The 18,570-nt window shown below is 45.8% G+C and overlaps 35 non-coding genes across 35 annotated transcripts; 34 read left to right on the forward strand and 1 right to left on the reverse strand.

The window, feature by feature from the left end:
* The first annotated feature begins 284 nt into the window (after positions 1-284).
* trnav-uac (transfer RNA valine (anticodon UAC)) lies at positions 285-357 on the forward strand. The gene has a single exon. It is a non-coding gene; the product is annotated as a tRNA-Val (tRNA).
* A 917-nt stretch (positions 358-1,274) lies between these two features.
* trnav-uac (transfer RNA valine (anticodon UAC)) lies at positions 1,275-1,347 on the forward strand. The gene has a single exon. It is a non-coding gene; the product is annotated as a tRNA-Val (tRNA).
* A 257-nt stretch (positions 1,348-1,604) lies between these two features.
* On the forward strand, positions 1,605-1,677 carry trnav-cac (transfer RNA valine (anticodon CAC)). The gene has a single exon. It is a non-coding gene; the product is annotated as a tRNA-Val (tRNA).
* A 786-nt stretch (positions 1,678-2,463) lies between these two features.
* On the forward strand, positions 2,464-2,536 carry trnav-aac (transfer RNA valine (anticodon AAC)). Its single transcript has one exon. It is a non-coding gene; the product is annotated as a tRNA-Val (tRNA).
* A 258-nt stretch (positions 2,537-2,794) lies between these two features.
* Positions 2,795-2,867, forward strand: trnav-uac (transfer RNA valine (anticodon UAC)). The gene has a single exon. It is a non-coding gene; the product is annotated as a tRNA-Val (tRNA).
* A 257-nt stretch (positions 2,868-3,124) lies between these two features.
* On the forward strand, positions 3,125-3,197 carry trnav-cac (transfer RNA valine (anticodon CAC)). Its single transcript has one exon. It is a non-coding gene; the product is annotated as a tRNA-Val (tRNA).
* Positions 3,198-3,776: 579 nt separating this feature from the next.
* Positions 3,777-3,849, forward strand: trnav-cac (transfer RNA valine (anticodon CAC)). The gene has a single exon. It is a non-coding gene; the product is annotated as a tRNA-Val (tRNA).
* A 257-nt stretch (positions 3,850-4,106) lies between these two features.
* trnav-aac (transfer RNA valine (anticodon AAC)) lies at positions 4,107-4,179 on the forward strand. The gene has a single exon. It is a non-coding gene; the product is annotated as a tRNA-Val (tRNA).
* Positions 4,180-4,437: 258 nt separating this feature from the next.
* Positions 4,438-4,510, forward strand: trnav-uac (transfer RNA valine (anticodon UAC)). The gene has a single exon. It is a non-coding gene; the product is annotated as a tRNA-Val (tRNA).
* Positions 4,511-4,767: 257 nt separating this feature from the next.
* On the forward strand, positions 4,768-4,840 carry trnav-cac (transfer RNA valine (anticodon CAC)). Its single transcript has one exon. It is a non-coding gene; the product is annotated as a tRNA-Val (tRNA).
* A 587-nt stretch (positions 4,841-5,427) lies between these two features.
* trnav-cac (transfer RNA valine (anticodon CAC)) lies at positions 5,428-5,500 on the forward strand. The gene has a single exon. It is a non-coding gene; the product is annotated as a tRNA-Val (tRNA).
* A 1,155-nt stretch (positions 5,501-6,655) lies between these two features.
* Positions 6,656-6,728, forward strand: trnav-uac (transfer RNA valine (anticodon UAC)). The gene has a single exon. It is a non-coding gene; the product is annotated as a tRNA-Val (tRNA).
* A 257-nt stretch (positions 6,729-6,985) lies between these two features.
* On the forward strand, positions 6,986-7,058 carry trnav-cac (transfer RNA valine (anticodon CAC)). The gene has a single exon. It is a non-coding gene; the product is annotated as a tRNA-Val (tRNA).
* Positions 7,059-7,783: 725 nt separating this feature from the next.
* On the reverse strand, positions 7,784-7,855 carry trnad-guc (transfer RNA aspartic acid (anticodon GUC)). The gene has a single exon. It is a non-coding gene; the product is annotated as a tRNA-Asp (tRNA).
* A 1,309-nt stretch (positions 7,856-9,164) lies between these two features.
* trnav-aac (transfer RNA valine (anticodon AAC)) lies at positions 9,165-9,237 on the forward strand. The gene has a single exon. It is a non-coding gene; the product is annotated as a tRNA-Val (tRNA).
* Positions 9,238-9,495: 258 nt separating this feature from the next.
* trnav-uac (transfer RNA valine (anticodon UAC)) lies at positions 9,496-9,568 on the forward strand. Its single transcript has one exon. It is a non-coding gene; the product is annotated as a tRNA-Val (tRNA).
* A 257-nt stretch (positions 9,569-9,825) lies between these two features.
* Positions 9,826-9,898, forward strand: trnav-cac (transfer RNA valine (anticodon CAC)). The gene has a single exon. It is a non-coding gene; the product is annotated as a tRNA-Val (tRNA).
* Positions 9,899-10,485: 587 nt separating this feature from the next.
* On the forward strand, positions 10,486-10,558 carry trnav-uac (transfer RNA valine (anticodon UAC)). The gene has a single exon. It is a non-coding gene; the product is annotated as a tRNA-Val (tRNA).
* Positions 10,559-10,815: 257 nt separating this feature from the next.
* Positions 10,816-10,888, forward strand: trnav-cac (transfer RNA valine (anticodon CAC)). Its single transcript has one exon. It is a non-coding gene; the product is annotated as a tRNA-Val (tRNA).
* Positions 10,889-11,145: 257 nt separating this feature from the next.
* On the forward strand, positions 11,146-11,218 carry trnav-aac (transfer RNA valine (anticodon AAC)). The gene has a single exon. It is a non-coding gene; the product is annotated as a tRNA-Val (tRNA).
* A 588-nt stretch (positions 11,219-11,806) lies between these two features.
* On the forward strand, positions 11,807-11,879 carry trnav-cac (transfer RNA valine (anticodon CAC)). Its single transcript has one exon. It is a non-coding gene; the product is annotated as a tRNA-Val (tRNA).
* A 257-nt stretch (positions 11,880-12,136) lies between these two features.
* trnav-cac (transfer RNA valine (anticodon CAC)) lies at positions 12,137-12,209 on the forward strand. The gene has a single exon. It is a non-coding gene; the product is annotated as a tRNA-Val (tRNA).
* A 456-nt stretch (positions 12,210-12,665) lies between these two features.
* Positions 12,666-12,738, forward strand: trnav-aac (transfer RNA valine (anticodon AAC)). Its single transcript has one exon. It is a non-coding gene; the product is annotated as a tRNA-Val (tRNA).
* A 258-nt stretch (positions 12,739-12,996) lies between these two features.
* On the forward strand, positions 12,997-13,069 carry trnav-aac (transfer RNA valine (anticodon AAC)). Its single transcript has one exon. It is a non-coding gene; the product is annotated as a tRNA-Val (tRNA).
* Positions 13,070-13,327: 258 nt separating this feature from the next.
* On the forward strand, positions 13,328-13,400 carry trnav-uac (transfer RNA valine (anticodon UAC)). The gene has a single exon. It is a non-coding gene; the product is annotated as a tRNA-Val (tRNA).
* A 257-nt stretch (positions 13,401-13,657) lies between these two features.
* On the forward strand, positions 13,658-13,730 carry trnav-cac (transfer RNA valine (anticodon CAC)). The gene has a single exon. It is a non-coding gene; the product is annotated as a tRNA-Val (tRNA).
* Positions 13,731-14,516: 786 nt separating this feature from the next.
* Positions 14,517-14,589, forward strand: trnav-aac (transfer RNA valine (anticodon AAC)). The gene has a single exon. It is a non-coding gene; the product is annotated as a tRNA-Val (tRNA).
* Positions 14,590-15,176: 587 nt separating this feature from the next.
* Positions 15,177-15,249, forward strand: trnav-cac (transfer RNA valine (anticodon CAC)). Its single transcript has one exon. It is a non-coding gene; the product is annotated as a tRNA-Val (tRNA).
* Positions 15,250-15,506: 257 nt separating this feature from the next.
* Positions 15,507-15,579, forward strand: trnav-aac (transfer RNA valine (anticodon AAC)). The gene has a single exon. It is a non-coding gene; the product is annotated as a tRNA-Val (tRNA).
* A 588-nt stretch (positions 15,580-16,167) lies between these two features.
* On the forward strand, positions 16,168-16,240 carry trnav-cac (transfer RNA valine (anticodon CAC)). The gene has a single exon. It is a non-coding gene; the product is annotated as a tRNA-Val (tRNA).
* Positions 16,241-16,497: 257 nt separating this feature from the next.
* On the forward strand, positions 16,498-16,570 carry trnav-cac (transfer RNA valine (anticodon CAC)). Its single transcript has one exon. It is a non-coding gene; the product is annotated as a tRNA-Val (tRNA).
* A 456-nt stretch (positions 16,571-17,026) lies between these two features.
* Positions 17,027-17,099, forward strand: trnav-aac (transfer RNA valine (anticodon AAC)). Its single transcript has one exon. It is a non-coding gene; the product is annotated as a tRNA-Val (tRNA).
* A 258-nt stretch (positions 17,100-17,357) lies between these two features.
* Positions 17,358-17,430, forward strand: trnav-aac (transfer RNA valine (anticodon AAC)). The gene has a single exon. It is a non-coding gene; the product is annotated as a tRNA-Val (tRNA).
* Positions 17,431-18,018: 588 nt separating this feature from the next.
* trnav-cac (transfer RNA valine (anticodon CAC)) lies at positions 18,019-18,091 on the forward strand. Its single transcript has one exon. It is a non-coding gene; the product is annotated as a tRNA-Val (tRNA).
* A 257-nt stretch (positions 18,092-18,348) lies between these two features.
* trnav-cac (transfer RNA valine (anticodon CAC)) lies at positions 18,349-18,421 on the forward strand. Its single transcript has one exon. It is a non-coding gene; the product is annotated as a tRNA-Val (tRNA).
* Positions 18,422-18,570: the final 149 nt, after the last annotated feature.

Here is an 18,570-nt window from a genome sequence, read left to right on the forward strand (position 1 = left end):
TCCCTGGCTCGAGACCGGGTGAAAACATGACCGTTTTCTTTGTATTTGTAATAAAAATTGAGCATCGAAAAGATTGTTTTCACAAATAACACCTCCCCGTCGGGGAATTCAACCCCGGTCTTCCCCGTGACAGGGGGAGATACTATCCACTATACTAACGAGGAAAGAAGGGCTATACAACTACCTCCTGGTCGGGTGTAGAAGGCAACCTGTCTTTGAAAACTGGAAAAGCCAGCCAGCTAGGCTGACCTTCAGCAGTGCTAACAAGTTTAAGCTCAAATTCTGTTTCCATAGTGTAGTGGTTATCACGTTCGCCTTACACGCGAAAGGTCCCTGGCTCGAGACCGGGTGGAAACATGACCATTTTCTTTGTATTTGCAATGAAAACTGATCATCCAAAAGATTGTTTTCACAAACACAACCTCTCCGTCGGGGAATCGAACCTCCGTCTTCCCCATGACAGTGGGGGATACTATCCACTATACTAACGAGGAAAGAAGGGCTATACTACTACTCCCTCGTCGGGGGTAGATGGGAACCTGTCCTTGAAAACTGGCAATTCGAGCCAGCTAGGCTTATTTAGAGCATTATTAACAAGTTGAAGTTCAGAATTTGTTTCCATAGTGTAGTGGTTATCACGTTTGCCTCACACGCGAAAGCTCCCTGGCTCGAGACCGGGTGGAAACATGACCATTTTCTTTGTATTTGTAATAAAAACTGAGCATCGAAAAGATTGTTTTCACAAATACCACCTACCCGTCGGGGAATTCAACCCCGGTCTTCCCCGTGAAAGGGGGAGATACCATCCACTACACTAACTAGGAAAGAAGTCCTATACAACTACCTCCTAGTCGGGGGTAGAGGGGAACCTGTCCTCGAAAACTGGAAAAGCCAGCCAGCTAGGCTGATTTAGAATATTGCTAACAAGGTGAAGTTCAGAGTCTGTTTCCATAGTGTAGTGGTTATCACGTTTCCCTCACACGCGAAAGGTCCCTGGCTCGAGACCGGGTGGAAACATGACCATTTTCTTTGTATTTGCAATAAAAACTGGGCATCGAAAAGTTTGTTTTCACAAATACCACCTGCCCGTCGGGGAATTCAACCCCGGTCTTCCCCGTGATAGGGGGAGATACTATCCACTATACTAACTAGGAAAGAAGGGCTATACAACTACCTCCTGGTCGGGTTTAGAAGGCAACCTGTCTTTGAAAACTGGAAAAGCCAGCCAGCTAGGCTGATTTTCAGCAGTGCTAACAAGTTTAAGCTCAAATTCTGTTTCCATAATGTAGTGGTTATCACGTTCGCCTTACACGCGAAAGGTCCCTGGCTCGAGACCGGGTGGAAACATGACCATTTTCTTTGTATTTACAATGAAAACTGATCATCCAAAAGATTGCTTTCACAAACACCACCTCCCAGTCGGGGAATCAAACCCCCGTCTTCCCCGTGACAGGGGGAGATACTATCCACTATACTAACGAGGAAAGAAGGGCTATACTACTACTACCTGGTCGGGGGTAGAGGGGAACCTGTCCTTGAAAACTGGAAAATCAAGCCAGCTAGGCTTATTTAGAGCATTATTAACAAGTTGAAGTTCAGAATTTGTTTCCATAGTGTAGTGGTTATCACGTTCGCCTCACACGCGAAAGGTCCCTGGCTCGAGACCGGGTGGAAACATGACCATTTTCTTTGTATTTGTAATAAAAACTGAGCATCGAAAATATTGTTTTCACAAATACCACCTCCCCGTCGGGGAATTCAACCCCGGTCTTCCCCGTGACAGGGGGAGATACTATCCACTACACTAACTAGGAAAGAAGGCCTATACAACTACCTCCTGGTCGAGTGTAGAGGGTAACCTGTCCATGAAAACCGGAAAGGCCATTCAGCTAGGCTTATTTAGAGCATTGCTAACAAGTTGAAGTTCAGAGTCTGCTTCCATAGTGTAGTGGTTATCACGTTCGCCTCACACGCAAAAGGTCCCTGGCTCGAGACTGGGTGGAAACATGGCAATTTTCTTCAAATTTGCAATGAAAACTGAGCATCCAATTGATTGTTTTCATAAACACCACCTCCCCGTCGGGTACTCGAACCCCGGTCTTCCCCGTGACAGGGGGAGATATTATCCACTATACTAATGAGGAAAGAAGGGCTATACGAGTACCTCCTAATCGGGGGTAGAGGGGAACCTGTCCTTGAAAACTGGATAAGCCAGCCAGCTAGGCAGATTTAGAATATTGCTAACAAGTTCAAATTCAGAGTCTGTTTCCATAGTCTAGTGGTTATCACGTTCGCTTCACAGGCGAAAGGTCCCTGGCTCCAGACAGGGTGGTAACATGTCAATTTTCTTTAAATTTGCGAAGAAAACTACCTCCTGGTAGAGGGGAACCTGTCCTTGAAAACTGGAAAAGCGAGCCATTAGTTTGATTTCCGGCAGTGCTAACAAGTTTAAGTTAAGCGTGTGTTTCCATAGTGTAGTGGTTATCACGTTCGCCTAACACGCGAAAGGTCCCTGGCTCGAGACCGGGTGGAAACATGACCATTTTTCTTTGTATTTGTAATAAAAACTGAGCATCAAAAAGTTTGTTTTCACAAATACCACCTGCCCGTCGGGGAATTCAACCCCGGTCTTCCCCGTGACAGGGGGAGATACTATCCACTATACTAACTAGGAAAGAAGGGCTATACAACTACCTCCTGGTCGGGTGTAGAAGGCAACCTGTCTTTGAAAACTGGAAAAGCCAGCCAGCTAGGCTGATCTTCAGCAGTGCTAACAAGTTTAAGCTCAAATTCTGTTTCCATAGTGTAGTGGTTATCACGTTCGCCTTACACGCGAAAGGTCCTTGGCTCGAGACCGGGTGGAAACATGACCATTTTCTTTGTATTTGCAATAAAAACTGGGCATCGAAAAGATTGTTTTCACAAACACCACCTCCCCGTCGGGGAATCGAACCCCGGTCTTCCCCGTGACAGGGGGAGATACTATTCGCTATACTTACAAGGAAAGAAGGGCTATACTACTACTCACTGGTCGGGGGTAGAGGGGAACCTGTCCTTGAAAACTGGAAAATCGAGCCAGCTAGGCTTATTTAGAGCATTATTAACAATTTGAAGTTCAGAATTTGTTTCCATAGTGTAGTGGTTATCACGTTCGCCTCACACGCGAAAGCTCCCTGGCTCGAGACCGGGTGGAAACATGACCATTTACTTTGTATTTGTAATAAAAACTGAGCATCGAAAAGATTGTTTTCACAAATACCACCTACCCGTCGGGGAATTCAACCCCGGTCTTCCCCGTGACAGGGGGAGATACCATCCACTACACTAACTAGGAAAGAAGGCCTATACAACTACCTCCTGGTCGGGGGTAGAGGGGAACCTGTCCTCGAAAACTGGAAAAGCTAGGCTGATTTAGAATATTGCTAACAAGGTGAAGTTCAGAGTCTGTTTCCATAGTGTAGTGGTTATCACGTTTCCCTCACACGCGAAAGGTCCGTGGCTCGAGACCGGGTGGAAACATGACCATTTTCTTTGTATTTGCAATAAAAACTGGGCATCGAAAAGATTGTTTTCACAAACACCACCTGCCCGTCGGGGAATCGAACCCCGGTCTTCCCCGTGACAGGGGGAGATACTATCCGCTATACTAACAAGGAAAGAAGGGCTATACTACTACTCACTGGTCGGGGGTAGAGGGGAACCTGTCCTTGAAAACTGGAAAAGCCAGCCAGCTAGGCTTATTTAGAGCATTGCTAACAAGTTGAAGTTCAAAGTCTGTTTCCATAGTGTAGTGGTTATCACGTTCGCTTCACACGCGAAAGGTCCCTGGCTCGAGACCGGGTGGAAACATGACCATTTTCTTTGAATTTGTAATAAAAACTGAGCATCGAAAAGATTGTTTTCACAAATACCACCTCCCCGTCGGGGAATTCAACCCCGGTCTTCCCCGTGACAGGGGGAGATACTATCCACTATATTAACTAGGAAAGAAGGGCTATACAACTACCTATGGGTCGGGTGTAGAGGGGAACCTGTCCTCGAAAACTGGAAAAGCCAGCCAGCTAGTTTGATTTCCGGCAGTGCTAACAAGTTTAAGTTAAGCGTGTGTTTCCATAGTGTAGTGGTTATCACGTTTGCCTAACACGCGAAAGGTCCCCGGCTCGAGACCGGGTGGAAACATGACCCTTTTTCTTTGTATTTATAATAAAAACTGAGCATCAAAAAGTTTGTTTTCACAAATACCACCTGCCCGTCGGGGAATTCAACCCCGGTCTTCCCCGTGATAGGGGGAGATACTATCCACTATACTAACTAGGAAAGAAGGGCTATACAACTACCTCCTGGTCGGGTTTAGAAGGCAACCTGTCTTTGAAAACTGGAAAAGCCAGCCAGCTAGGCTGATTTTCAGCAGTGCTAACAAGTTTAAGCTCAAATTCTGTTTCCATAATGTAGTGGTTATCACGTTCGCCTTACACGCGAAAGGTCCCTGGCTCGAGACCGGGTGGAAACATGACCATTTTCTTTGTATTTACAATGAAAACTGATCATCCAAAAGATTGCTTTCACAAACACCACCTCCCCGTCGGGGAATCGAACCCCCGTCTTCCCCGTGACAGGGGGAGATACTATCCACTATACTAACGAGGAAAGAAGGGCTATACTACTACTACCTGGTCGGGGGTTGAGGGGAACCTGTCCTTGAAAACTGGAAAATCAAGCCAGCTAGGCTTATTTAGAGCATTATTAACAAGTTGAAGTTCAGAATTTGTTTCCATAGTGTAGTGGTTATCACGTTCGCCTCACACGCGAAAGCTCCCTGGCTCGAGACCGGGTGGAAACATGACCATTTTCTTTGTATTTGTAATAAAAACTGAGCATCGAAAAGATTGTTTTCACAAATACCACCTACCCGTCGGGGAATTCAACCCCGGTCTTCCCCGTGAAAGGGGGAGATACCATCCACTACACTAACTAGGAAAGAAGGCCTATACAACTACCTCCTAGTCGGGGGTAGAGGGGAACCTGTCCCCGAAAACTGGAAAAGCCAGCCAGCTAGGCTGATTTAGAATATTGCTAACAAGGTGAAGTTCAGAGTCTGTTTCCATAGTGTAGTGGTTATCACGTTTCCCTCACACGCGAAAGGTCCCTGGCTCGAGACCGGGTGGAAACATGACCATTTTCTTTGTATTTGCAAAAAAAACTGGGCATCGAAAAGATTGTTTTCACAAACACCACCTCCTCGTCGGGGAATCGAACCCCGGTCTTCCCCGTGACAGTAGGAGATACTATCCGCTATACTAACAAGGAAAGAAGGGCTATACTACTACTCACTGGTCGGGGGTAGAGGGGAACCTGTCCTTGAAAACTGGAAAAGCCAGCCAGCTAGGCTTATTTAGAGCATTGCTAACAAGTTGAAGTTCAGAGTCTGCTTCCATAGTGTAGTGGTTATCACGTTCGCCTCACACGCAAAAGGTCCCCGGCTCGAGACCGGGTGGAAACATGGCAATTTTCTTCAAATTTGCAATGAAAACTGAGCATCCAATTGATTGTTTTCATAAACACCACCTCCCCGTCGGGTACTCGAACCCCGGTCTTCCCCGTGACAGGAGGAGATACTATCCACTATACTAACGAGAAAAGAAGGGCTATACTTCTTCTTCCTAGTCGGGGGTAGAGAGGAACCTGCCCTCAAAAACTGGAAAAGCCAGCCAACGAGTTTGATTTCCGGCAGTGCTAACAAGTTTAAGTTAAGCGTGTGTTTTGAAGGCATTATTTGATTACTTTATTAAGTGTAATCTTTTACGTGTTCAAATAAATCAGAATTGCGATCTCATGAAGAAGTTTTCCTTGCAAGGATTTATTAAGAGCTCTTAAGACACAGGAAAAACGCTTACATACGAAAAGTCATGATAAGCCCCCAGTGTGTAGAAAATATGAAAACTCCCAGTGTCTTTATACTAGTAGAAAAGGTTCTCTCCGCCTCTTATATTTGACAGAGAGATAGTGTTGAGAATAAGCAGGCACAAGATACTGACATGTTCATCTCAGCTTTCCACCAGCTTCGGAGAAATGATGTAGACAGGCTTTGACCTTGGACCTTCAGTTTTTACGACCAAATGACTAATGACAAGAGAGTTTGACAACTACTAAAACATACACATTCCTATCTCAAGATATGGTGAGGAGTAAGAGCTTCAAATGTATTTCACAAAATCATTATCACATTGTTTTTCATTTAACTACGCATAATTATATAACATCTATATACCTATAACTAAATTCCAAAACAGTAAAAATATAAATTGAAAAAGTTAAATGTCAACAATTTCCATAGTGTAGTGGTTATCACGTTTGCCTAACACGCGAAAGGTCCCCGGCTCGAGACTGGGTGGAAACATGACCATTTTTCTTTGTATTTGTAATAAAAACTGAGCATCAAAAAGTTTGTTTTCACAAATACCACCTGCCCGTCGGGGAATTCAACCCCGGTCTTCCCCGTGATAGGAGAAGATACTATCCACTATACTAAGTAGGAAAGAAGGGCTATACAACTACCTCCTGGTCGGGTTTAGAAGGCAACCTGTCTTTGAAAACTGGAAAAGCCAGCCAGCTAGGCTGATTTTCAGCAGTGCTAACAAGTTTAAGCTCAAATTCTGTTTCCATAGTGTAGTGGTTATCACGTTCGCCTTACACGCGAAAGGTCCCTGGCTCGAGACCGGGTGGAAACATGACCATTTTCTTTGTATTTGCAATGAAATCTGATCATCCAAAAGATTGTTTTCACAAACACCACCTCCCCGTCTGGGAATCAAACCCCCGTCTTCCCCATGACAGGGGAAGATACTATCCACTATACTAACGAGGAAAGAAGGGCTATACTACTACTCCCTGGTCGGGGGTAGAGGGGAACCTGTCCTTGAAAACTGGAAAAGCCAACCAGCTAGTCTTATTTAGAGCATTGCTAACAAGTTGAAGATCAGAATCTGTTTCCATAGTGTAGTGGTTATCACGTTCGCCTCACACGCGAAAGGTCCCTGGCTCGAGACCGGGTGGAAACATAACCATTTTCTTTGTATTTGTAATAAAAACTGAGAATCGAAAAGATTGTTTTCACAAATACAACCTCCCCTTCGGGGAATTCAACCCCGGTCTTCCCCGTGACAGGGGGAGATACTATCCACTATACTAACTAGGAAAGAAGGGCTATACAACTACCTATGGGTCGGGTGTAGAGGTGAACCTGTCCTCGAAAACTGGAAAAGCCAGCCAGCTAGTTTGATTTCCGGCAGTGCTAACATGTTTAAGCTAAGCGCGTCTTTCCATAGTGTAGTGGTTATCACGTTCGCCTCACACGCGAAAGGTCCCTGGCTCGAGACCGGGTGGAAACATGACCATTTTCTTTGTATTTGTAATAAAAACTGAGCATCGAAAAGATTGTTTTCACAAATACCACCTCCCCGTCGGGGAAATCAACCCCGGTCTTCCCCGTGACAGGGGGAGATACTATCTACTATACTAACTGGGAAAGAAGGGCTATACTACTACCTCCTGGTTGGGGGTAGAAGGGAACCTGTCCTTGAAAACTGGAAAAGCCAGCCAGCTAGGCCTATTTAGAGCATTGTTAACAAGTTTAACTTCAGATTCTGTTTCCATAGCTTAGTGGTTATCAAGTTTGCCTTTCAAGAAACAGGTCCCTGGCTCGAGACCGGGTGGAAACATGACCATTTTCTTTGTATTTGCAATAAAAACTGGGCATCGAAAATATTGTTTTCACAAATACCACCTCCCCGTCGGGGAATCGAACCCCGGTCTTCCCCGTGACAGGGGGAGATACTATCCACTATACTAACGAGGAAAGAAGGGCAACACTACTACTCACTGGTCGGGGGTAGAGGGGAACCTGTCCTTGAAAACTGGAAAAGCCAGCCAGCTAGGCTTATTTAGAGCATTGCTAACAAGTTGAAGTTCAGAGTCTGTTTCCATAGTGTAGTGGTTATCACGTTTCCCTCACACGCGAAATGTCCCTGGCTCGACACCGGGTGGAAACATGACCATTTTCTTTGTATTTGTAATAAAAACTGAGCATCGAAAAGATTGTTTTCACAAATACCACCTCCCCGTCGGGGAATTCAACCCCGGTCTTCCCCGTGACAGGGGGAGATACTATCTACTATATTAACTGGGAAAGAAGGGCTATACTACTACCTCCTGGTTGGGGGTAGAAGGGAACCTGTCCTTGAAAACTGGAAAAGCCAGCCAGCTAGGCCTATTTAGAGCATTGTTAACAAGTTTAACTTCAGATTCTGTTTCCATAGCTTAGTGGTTATCAAGTTTGCCTTTCAAGAAACAGGTCCCTGGCTCGAGACCGGGTGGAAACATGACCATTTTCTTTGTATTTGCAATAAAAACTGGGAATCGAAAATATTGTTTTCACAAATACCACCTCCCCGTCGGGGAATCGAACCCCGGTATTCCCCGTGACAGGGGGAGATACTATCCACTATACTAACGAGGAAAGAAGGGCAACACTACTACTCACTGGTCGGGGGTAGAGGGGAACCTGTCCTTGAAAACTGGAAAAGCCAGCCAGCTAGGCTTATTTAGAGCATTGCTAACAAGTTGAAGTTCAGAGTCTGTTTCCATAGTGTAGTGGTTATTACGTTTCCCTCACACGCGAAATGTCCCTGGCTCGAGACCGGGTGAAAACATGACCATTTTCTTTGTATTTGTAATAAAAATTGAGCATCGAAAAGATTGTTTTCACAAATAACACCTCCCCGTCGGGGAATTCAACCCCGGTCTTCCCCGTGACAGGGGGAGATACTATCCACTATACTAACGAGGAAAGAAGGGCTATACAACTACCTCCTGGTCGGGTGTAGAAGGCAACCTGTCTTTGAAAACTGGAAAAGCCAGCCAGCTAGGCTGATCTTCAGCAGTGCTAACAAGTTTAAGCTCAAATTCTGTTTCCATAGTCTAGTGGTTATCACGTTCGCTTCACAGGCGAAAGGTCCCTGGCTCCAGACAGGGTGGTAACATGTCAATTTTCTTTAAATTTGCGAAGAAAACTACCTCCTGGTAGAGGGGAACCTGTCCTTGAAAACTGGAAAAGCGAGCCATTAGTTTGATTTCCGGCAGTGCTAACAAGTTTAAGTTAAGCGTGTGTTTCCATAGTGTAGTGGTTATCACGTTCGCCTAACACGCGAAAGGTCCCTGGCTCGAGACCGGGTGGAAACATGACCATTTTTCTTTGTATTTGTAATAAAAACTGAGCATCAAAAAGTTTGTTTTCACAAATACCACCTGCCCGTCGGGGAATTCAACCCCGGTCTTCCCCGTGACAGGGGGAGATACTATCCACTATACTAACTAGGAAAGAAGGGCTATACAACTACCTCCTGGTCGGGTGTAGAAGGCAACCTGTCTTTGAAAACTGGAAAAGCCAGCCAGCTAGGCTGATCTTCAGCAGTGCTAACAAGTTTAAGCTCAAATTCTGTTTCCATAGTGTAGTGGTTATCACGTTCGCCTTACACGCGAAAGGTCCTTGGCTCGAGACCGGGTGGAAACATGACCATTTTCTTTGTATTTGCAATAAAAACTGGGCATCGAAAAGATTGTTTTCACAAACACCACCTCCCCGTCGGGGAATCGAACCCCGGTCTTCCCCGTGACAGGGGGAGATACTATTCGCTATACTTACAAGGAAAGAAGGGCTATACTACTACTCACTGGTCGGGGGTAGAGGGGAACCTGTCCTTGAAAACTGGAAAATCGAGCCAGCTAGGCTTATTTAGAGCATTATTAACAATTTGAAGTTCAGAATTTGTTTCCATAGTGTAGTGGTTATCACGTTCGCCTCACACGCGAAAGCTCCCTGGCTCGAGACCGGGTGGAAACATGACCATTTACTTTGTATTTGTAATAAAAACTGAGCATCGAAAAGATTGTTTTCACAAATACCACCTACCCGTCGGGGAATTCAACCCCGGTCTTCCCCGTGACAGGGGGAGATACCATCCACTACACTAACTAGGAAAGAAGGCCTATACAACTACCTCCTGGTCGGGGGTAGAGGGGAACCTGTCCTCGAAAACTGGGAAAGCCAGCCAGCTAGGCTGATTTAGAATATTGCTAACAAGGTGAAGTTCAGAGTCTGTTTCCATAGTGTAGTGGTTATCACGTTTCCCTCACACGCGAAAGGTCCGTGGCTCGAGACCGGGTGGAAACATGACCATTTTCTTTGTATTTGCAATAAAAACTGGGCATCGAAAAGATTGTTTTCACAAATACCACCTCCCCGTCGGGGAATTCAACCCCGGTCTTCCCCGTGACAGGGGGAGATACTATCCACTATATTAACTAGGAAAGAAGGGCTATACAACTACCTATGGGTCGGGTGAAGAGGGGAACCTGTCCTCGAAAACTGGAAAAGCCAGCCAGCTAGGCTGATCTTCAGCAGTGCTAACAAGTTTAAGCTCAAATTCTGTTTCCATAGTGTAGTGGTTATCACGTTCGCCTTACACGCGAAAGGTCCTTGGCTCGAGACCGGGTGGAAACATGACCATTTTCTTTGTATTTGCAATAAAAACTGGGCATCGAAAAGATTGTTTTCACAAACACCACCTCCCCGTCGGGGAATCGAACCCCGGTCTTCCCCGTGACAGGGGGAGATACTATTCGCTATACTTACAAGGAAAGAAGGGCTATACGACTACTCACTGGTCGGGGGTAGAGGGGAACCTGTCCTTGAAAACTGGAAAAGCCAGCAAGCTAGGCTTATTTAGAGCATTGCTAACAAGTTGAAGTTCAAAGTCTGTTTCCATAGTGTAGTGGTTATCACGTTCGCTTCACACGCGAAAGGTCCCTGGCTCGAGACCGGGTGGAAACATGACCATTTTCTTTGAATTTGTAATAAAAACTGAGCATTGAAAAGATTGTTTTCACAAATACCACCTCCCCGTCGGGGAATTCAACCCCGGTCTTCCCCGTGACAGGGGGAGATACTATCCACTATACTAACAAGGAAAGAAGGGCTATACAACTACCTATGGGTCGGGTGAAGAGGGGAACCTGTCCTCGAAAACTGGAAAAGCCAGCCAGCTAGTTTGATTTCCGGCAGTGCTAACAAGTTTAAGTTAAGCGTGTGTTTCCATAGTGTAGTGGTTATCACGTTCGCCTAACACGCGAAAGGTCCCCGGCTTGAGACCGGGTGGAAACATGACCATTTTTCTTTGTATTTGTAATAAAAACTGAGCATCAAAAAGTTTGTTTTCAGAAATACCACCTGCCCGTCGGGGAATTCAACCGCGGTCTTCCCCGTGACAGGGGGAGATACTATCCACTATACTAACTAGGAAAGAAGGGCTATACAACTACCTCCTGGTCGGGTGTAGAAGGCAACCTGTCTTTGAAAACTGGAAAAGCCAGCCAGCTAGGCTGATTTTCAGCAGTGCTAACAAGTTTAAGCTCAAATTCTGTTTCCATAGTGTAGTGGTTATCACATTCACCTTACACGCGAAAGGTCCCTGGCTCGAGACTGGGTGGAAACATGACCATTTTCTTTGTATTTGCAATGAAAACTGATCATCCAAAAGATTGTTTTCACAAACACCACCTCCCCATCGGGGAATCGAACCCCCGTCTTCCCCGTGACAGGGAGGGATACTATCCACTATACTAATGAGGAAAGAAGGGCTATACTACTACTCCCTGGTCGGGGGTAGAGGGGAACCTGTCCTTGAAAACTGGAAAATCGAGCTAGCTAGGCTTATTTAGAGCATTATTAACAAGTTGAAGTTCAGAATTTGTTTCCATAGTGTAGTGGTTATCACGTTCGCCTCACACGCAAAAGGTCCCTGGCTCGAGACCGGGTGGAAACATGACCATTTTCTTTGTATTTGTAATAAAAACTGAGCATCGAAAATATTGTTTTCACAAATACCACCTCCCCGTCGGGGAATTCAACCCCGGTCTTCCCCGTGACAGGGGGAGATACTATCCACTACACTAACTAGGAAAGAAGGCCTATGCAACTACCTCCTGGTCGGGTGTTGAGGTTAACCTGTCCATGAAAACCGGAAAGGCCATTCAGCTAGGCTTATTTAGAGCATTGCTAACAAGTTGAAGTTCAGAGTCTGCTTCCATAGTGTAGTGGTTATCACGTTCGCCTCACACGCAAAAGGTCCCCGGCTCGAGACCGGGTGGAAACATGGCAATTTTCTTCAAATTTGCAATGAAAACTGAGCATCCAATTGATTGTTTTCATAAACAACACCTCCCCGTCGGGTACTCGAACCCCGGTCTTCCCCGTGACAGGGGGAGATATTATCCACTATACTAATGAGGAAAGAAGGGCTATACGAGTACCTCCTAATCGGGGGTAGAGGGGAACCTGTCCTTGAAAACTGGATAAGCCAGCCAGCTAGGCAGATTTAGAATATTGCTAACAAGTTCAAAATCAGAGTCTGTTTCCATAGTCTAGTGGTTATCACGTTCGCTTCACAGGCGAAAGTTCCCTGGCTCCAGACAGGGTGGTAACATGTCAATTTTCTTTAAATTTGCGAAGAAAACTACCTCCTGGTAGAGGGGAACCTGTCCTTGAAAACTGGAAAAGCGAGCCATTAGTTTGATTTCCGGCAGTGCTAACAAGTTTAAGTTAAGCGTGTGTTTCCATAGTGTAGTGGTCATCACGTTCGCCTAACACGCGAAAGGTCCCTGGCTCGAGACCGGGTGGAAACATGACCATTTTTCTTTGTATTTGTAATAAAAACTGAGCAACAAAAAGTTTGTTTTCACAAATACCACCTGCCCGTCGGGGAATTCAACCCCGGTCTTCCCCGTGACAGAGGGAGATACTATCCACTATACTAACTAGGAAAGAAGGGCTATACAACTACCTATGGGTCGGGTGTAGAGGGGAACCTGTCCTCGAAAACTGGAAAAGCCAGCCAGCTAGTTTGATTTCCGGCAGTGCTAACAAGTTTAAGTTAAGTGTGTGTTTCCATAGTGTAGTGGTTATCACGTTCGCCTAACACGCGAAAGGTCCCCGGCTCGAGACCGGGTGGAAACATGACCCTTTTTCTTTGTATTTATAATAAAAACTGAGCATCAAAAAGTTTGTTTTCACAAATACCACCTGCCCGTCGGGGAATTCAACCCCGGTCTTCCCCGTGACAGGGGGAGATACTATCCACTATACTAACTAGGAAAGAAGGGCTATACAACTACCTCCTGGTCAGGTGTAGAAGGCAACCTGTCTTTGAAAACTGGAAAAGCCAGCCAGCTAGGCTGATTTTCAGCAGTGCTAACAAGTTTAAGCTCAAATTCTGTTTCCATAATGTAGTGGTTATCACGTTCGCCTTACACGCGAAAGGTCCCTGGCTCGAGACCGGGTGGAAACATGACCATTTTCTTTGTATTTACAATGAAAACTGATCATCCAAAAGATTGCTTTCACAAACACCACCTCCCCGTCGGGGAATCGAACCCCCGTCTTCCCCGTGACAGGGGGAGATACTATCCACTATACTAACGAGGAAAGAAGGGCTATACTACTACTACCTGGTCGGGGGTTGAGGGGAGCCTGTCCTTGAAAACTGGAAAATCAAGCCAGCTAGGCTTATTTAGAGCATTATTAACAAGTTGAAGTTCAGAATTTGTTTCCATAGTGTAGTGGTTATCACGTTCGCCTCACACGCGAAAGGTCCCTGGCTCGAGACCGGGTGGAAACATGACCATTTTCTTTGTATTTGTAATAAAAACTGAGCATCGAAAATATTGTTTTCACAAATACCACCTCCCCGTCGGGGAATTCAACCCCGGTCTTCCCCGTGACAGGGGGAGATACTATCCACTACACTAACTAGGAAAGAAGGCCTATACAACTACCTCCTGGTCGAGTGTAGAGGGTAACCTGTCCATGAAAACCGGAAAGGCCATACAGCTAGGCTTATTTAGAGCATTGCTAACAAGTTGAAGTTCAGAGTCTGCTTCCATAGTGTAGTGGTTATCACGTTCGCCTCACACGCAAAAGGTCCCTGGCTCGAGACTGGGTGGAAACATGGCAATTTTCTTCAAATTTGCAATGAAAACTGAGCATCCAATTGATTGTTTTCATAAACACCACCTCCCCGTCGGGTACTCGAACCCCGGTCTTCCCCGTGACAGGGGGAGATATTATCCACTATACTAATGAGGAAAGAAGGGCTATACGAGTACCTCCTAATCGGGGGTAGAGGGGAACCTGTCCTTGAAAACTGGATAAGCCAGCCAGCTAGGCAGATTTAGAATATTGCTAACAAGTTCAAATTCAGAGTCTGTTTCCATAGTCTAGTGGTTATCACGTTCGCTTCACAGGCGAAAGGTCCCTGGCTCCAGACAGGGTGGTAACATGTCAATTTTCTTTAAATTTGCGAAGAAAACTACCTCCTGGTAGAGGGGAACCTGTCCTTGAAAACTGGAAAAGCGAGCCATTAGTTTGATTTCCGGCAGTGCTAACAAGTTTAAGTTAAGCGTGTGTTTCCATAGTGTAGTGGTTATCACGTTCGCCTAACACGCGAAAGCTCCCTGGCTCGAGACCGGGTGGAAACATGACCATTTTCTTTGTATTTGTAATAAAAACTGAGCATCGAAAAGATTGTTTTCACAAATACCACCTACCTGTCGGGGAATTCAACCCCGGTCTTCCCCGTGACAGGGGGAGATACCATCCACTACACTAACTAGGAAAGAAGGCCTATACAACTACCTCCTGGTCGGGGGTAGAGGGGAACCTGTCCTCGAAAACTGGAAAAGCCAGCCAGCTAGGCTGATTTAGAATATTGCTAACAAGGTGAAGTTCAGAGTCTGTTTCCATAGTGTAGTGGTTATCACGTTTCCCTCACACGCGAAAGGTCCGTGGCTCGAGACCGGGTGGAAACATGACCATTCTCTTTGTATTTGCAATAAAAACTGGGCATCGAAAAGATTGTTTTCACAAACACCACCTCCCCGTCGGGGAATCGAACCCCGGTCTTCCCCGTGACAGGGGGAGATACTATTCGCTATACTTACAAGGAAAGAAGGGCTATACTACTACTCACTGGTCGGGGGTAGAGGGGAACCTGTCCTTGAAAACTGGAAAAGCCAGCAAGCTAGGCTTATTTAGAGCATTGCTAACAAGTTGAAGTTCAAAGTCTGTTTCCATAGTGTAGTGGTTATCACGTTCGCTTCACACGCGAAAGGTCCCTGGCTCGAGACCGGGTGGAAACATGACCATTTTCTTTGAATTTGTAATAAAAACTGAGCATCGAAAAGATTGTTTTCACAAATACCACCTCCCCGTCGGGGAATTCAACCCCGGTCTTCCCCGTGACAGGGGGAGATACTATCCACTATATTAACTAGGAAAGAAGGGCTATACAACTACCTATGGGTCGGGTGAAGAGGGGAACCTGTCCTCGAAAACTGGAAAAGCCAGCCAGCTAGTTTGATTTCCGGCAGTGCTAACAAGTTTAAGTTAAGCGTGTGTTTCCATAGTGTAGTGGTTATCACGTTCGCCTAACACGCGAAAGGTCCCCGGCTTGAGACCGGGTGGAAACATGACCATTTTTCTTTGTATTTGTAATAAAAACTGAGCATCAAAAAGTTTGTTTTCAGAAATACCACCTGCCCGTCGGGGAATTCAACCGCGGTCTTCCCCGTGACAGGGGGAGATACTATCCACTATACTAACTAGGAAAGAAGGGCTATACAACTACCTCCTGGTCGGGTGTAGAAGGCAACCTGTCTTTGAAAACTGGAAAAGCCAGCCAGCTAGGCTGATTTTCAGCAGTGCTAACAAGATTAAGCTCAAATTCTGTTTCCATAGTGTAGTGGTTATCACATTCACCTTACACGCGAAAGGTCCCTGGCTCGAGACTGGGTGGAAACATGACCATTTTCTTTGTATTTGCAATGAAAACTGATCATCCAAAAGATTGTTTTCACAAACACCACCTCCCCATCGGGGAATCGAAACCCCGTCTTCCCCGTGACAGGGAGGGATACTATCCACTATACTAATGAGGAAAGAAGGGCTATACTACTACTCCCTGGTCGGGGGTAGAGGGGAACCTGTCCTTGAAAACTGGAAAATCGAGCTAGCTAGGCTTATTTAGAGCATTATTAACAAGTTGAAGTTCAGAATTTGTTTCCATAGTGTAGTGGTTATCACGTTCGCCTCACACGCAAAAGGTCCCTGGCTCGAGACCGGGTGGAAACATGACCATTTTCTTTGTATTTGTAATAAAAACTGAGCATCGAAAATATTATTTTCACAAATACCACCTCCCCGTCGGGGAATTCAACCCCGGTCTTCCCCGTGACAGGGGGAGATACTATCCACTACACTAACTAGGAAAGAAGGCCTATGCAACTACCTCCTGGTCGGGTGTTGAGGTTAACCTGTCCATGAAAACCGGAAAGGCCATTCAGCTAGGCTTATTTAGAGCATTGCTAACAAGTTGAAGTTCAGAGTCTGCTTCCATAGTGTAGTGGTTATCACGTTCGCCTCACACGCAAAAGGTCCCCGGCTCGAGACCGGGTGGAAACATGGCAATTTTCTTCAAATTTGCAATGAAAACTGAGCATCCAATTGATTGTTTTCATAAACAACACCTCCCCGTCGGGTACTCGAACCCCGGTCTTCCCCGTGACAGGGGGAGATATTATCCACTATACTAATGAGGAAAGAAGGGCTATACGAGTACCTCCTAATCGGGGGTAGAGGGGAACCTGTCCTTGAAAACTGGATAAGCCAGCCAGCTAGGCAGATTTAGAATATTGCTAACAAGTTCAAAATCAGAGTCTGTTTCCATAGTCTAGTGGTTATCACGTTCGCTTCACAGGCGAAAGTTCCCTGGCTCCAGACAGGGTGGTAACATGTCAATTTTCTTTAAATTTGCGAAGAAAACTACCTCCTGGTAGAGGGGAACCTGTCCTTGAAAACTGGAAAAGCGAGCCATTAGTTTGATTTCCGGCAGTGCTAACAAGTTTAAGTTAAGCGTGTGTTTCCATAGTGTAGTGGTCATCACGTTCGCCTAACACGCGAAAGGTCCCTGGCTCGAGACCGGGTGGAAACATGACCATTTTTCTTTGTATTTGTAATAAAAACTGAGCAACAAAAAGTTTGTTTTCACAAATACCACCTGCCCGTCGGGGAATTCAACCCCGGTCTTCCCCGTGACAGAGGGAGATACTATCCACTATACTAACTAGGAAAGAAGTGCTATACAACTACCTATGGGTCGGGTGTAGAGGGGAACCTGTCCTTGAAAACTGGAAAAGCCAGCCAGCTAGTTTGATTTCCGGCAGTGCTAACAAGTTTAAGTTAAGCGTGTGTTTCCATAGTGTAGTGGTTATCACGTTCGCCTAACACGCGAAAGGTCCCCGGCTCGAGACCGGGTGGAAACATGACCATTTTTCTTTGTATTTGTAATAAAAACTGAGCATCAAAAAGTTTGTTTTCAGAAATACCACCTGCCCGTTGGGGAATTCAACCGCGGTCTTCCCCGTGACAGGGGGAGATACTATCCACTATACTAACTAGGAAAGAAGGGCTATACAACTACCTCCTGGTCAGGTGTAGAAGGCAACCTGTCTTTGAAAACTGGAAAAGCCAGCCAGCTAGGCTGATTTTCAGCAGTGCTAACAAGTTTAAGCTCAAATTCTGTTTCCATAGTGTAGTGGTTATCACATTCACCTTACACGCGAAAGGTCCCTGGCTCGAGACTGGGTGGAAACATGACCATTTTCTTTGTATTTGCAATGAAAACTGATCATCCAAAAGATTGTTTTCACAAACACCACCTCCCAGTCGGGGAATCGAACCCCCGTCTTCCCCGTGACAGGGAGGGATACTATCCACTATACTAATGAGGAAAGAAGGGCTATACTACTACTCCCTGGTCGGGGGTAGAGGGGAACCTGTCCTTGAAAACTGGAAAATCGAGCTAGCTAGGCTTATTTAGAGCATTATTAACAAGTTGAAGTTCAGAATTTGTTTCCATAGTGTAGTGGTTATCACGTTCGCCTCACACGCAAAAGGTCCCTGGCTCGAGACCGGGTGGAAACATGACCATTTTCTTTGTATTTGTAATAAAAACTGAGCATCGAAAATATTGTTTTCACAAATACCACCTCCAAGTCGGGGAATTCAACCCCGGTCTTCCCCGTGACAGGGGGAGATACTATCCACTACACTAACTAGGAAAGAAGGCCTATGCAACTACCTCCTGGTCGGGTGTTGAGGTTAACCTGTCCATGAAAACCGGAAAGGCCATTCAGCTAGGCTTATTTAGAGCATTGCTAACAAGTTGAAGTTCAGAGTCTGCTTCCATAGTGTAGTGGTTATCACGTTCGCCTCACACGCAAAAGGTCCCCGGCTCGAGACCGGGTGGAAGCATGGCAATTTTCTTCAAATTTGCAATGAAAACTGAGCATCCAATTGATTGTTTTCATAAACAACACCTCCCCGTCAGGTACTCGAACCCCGGTCTTCCCCGTGACAGGGGGAGATATTATCCACTATACTAATGAGGAAAGAAGGGCTAT

The sequence above is a fragment of the Vanacampus margaritifer genome, chromosome 4 (assembly GCF_051991255.1).
Source record: "Vanacampus margaritifer isolate UIUO_Vmar chromosome 4, RoL_Vmar_1.0, whole genome shotgun sequence".
Taxonomy (NCBI): domain Eukaryota; kingdom Metazoa; phylum Chordata; class Actinopteri; order Syngnathiformes; family Syngnathidae; genus Vanacampus; species Vanacampus margaritifer.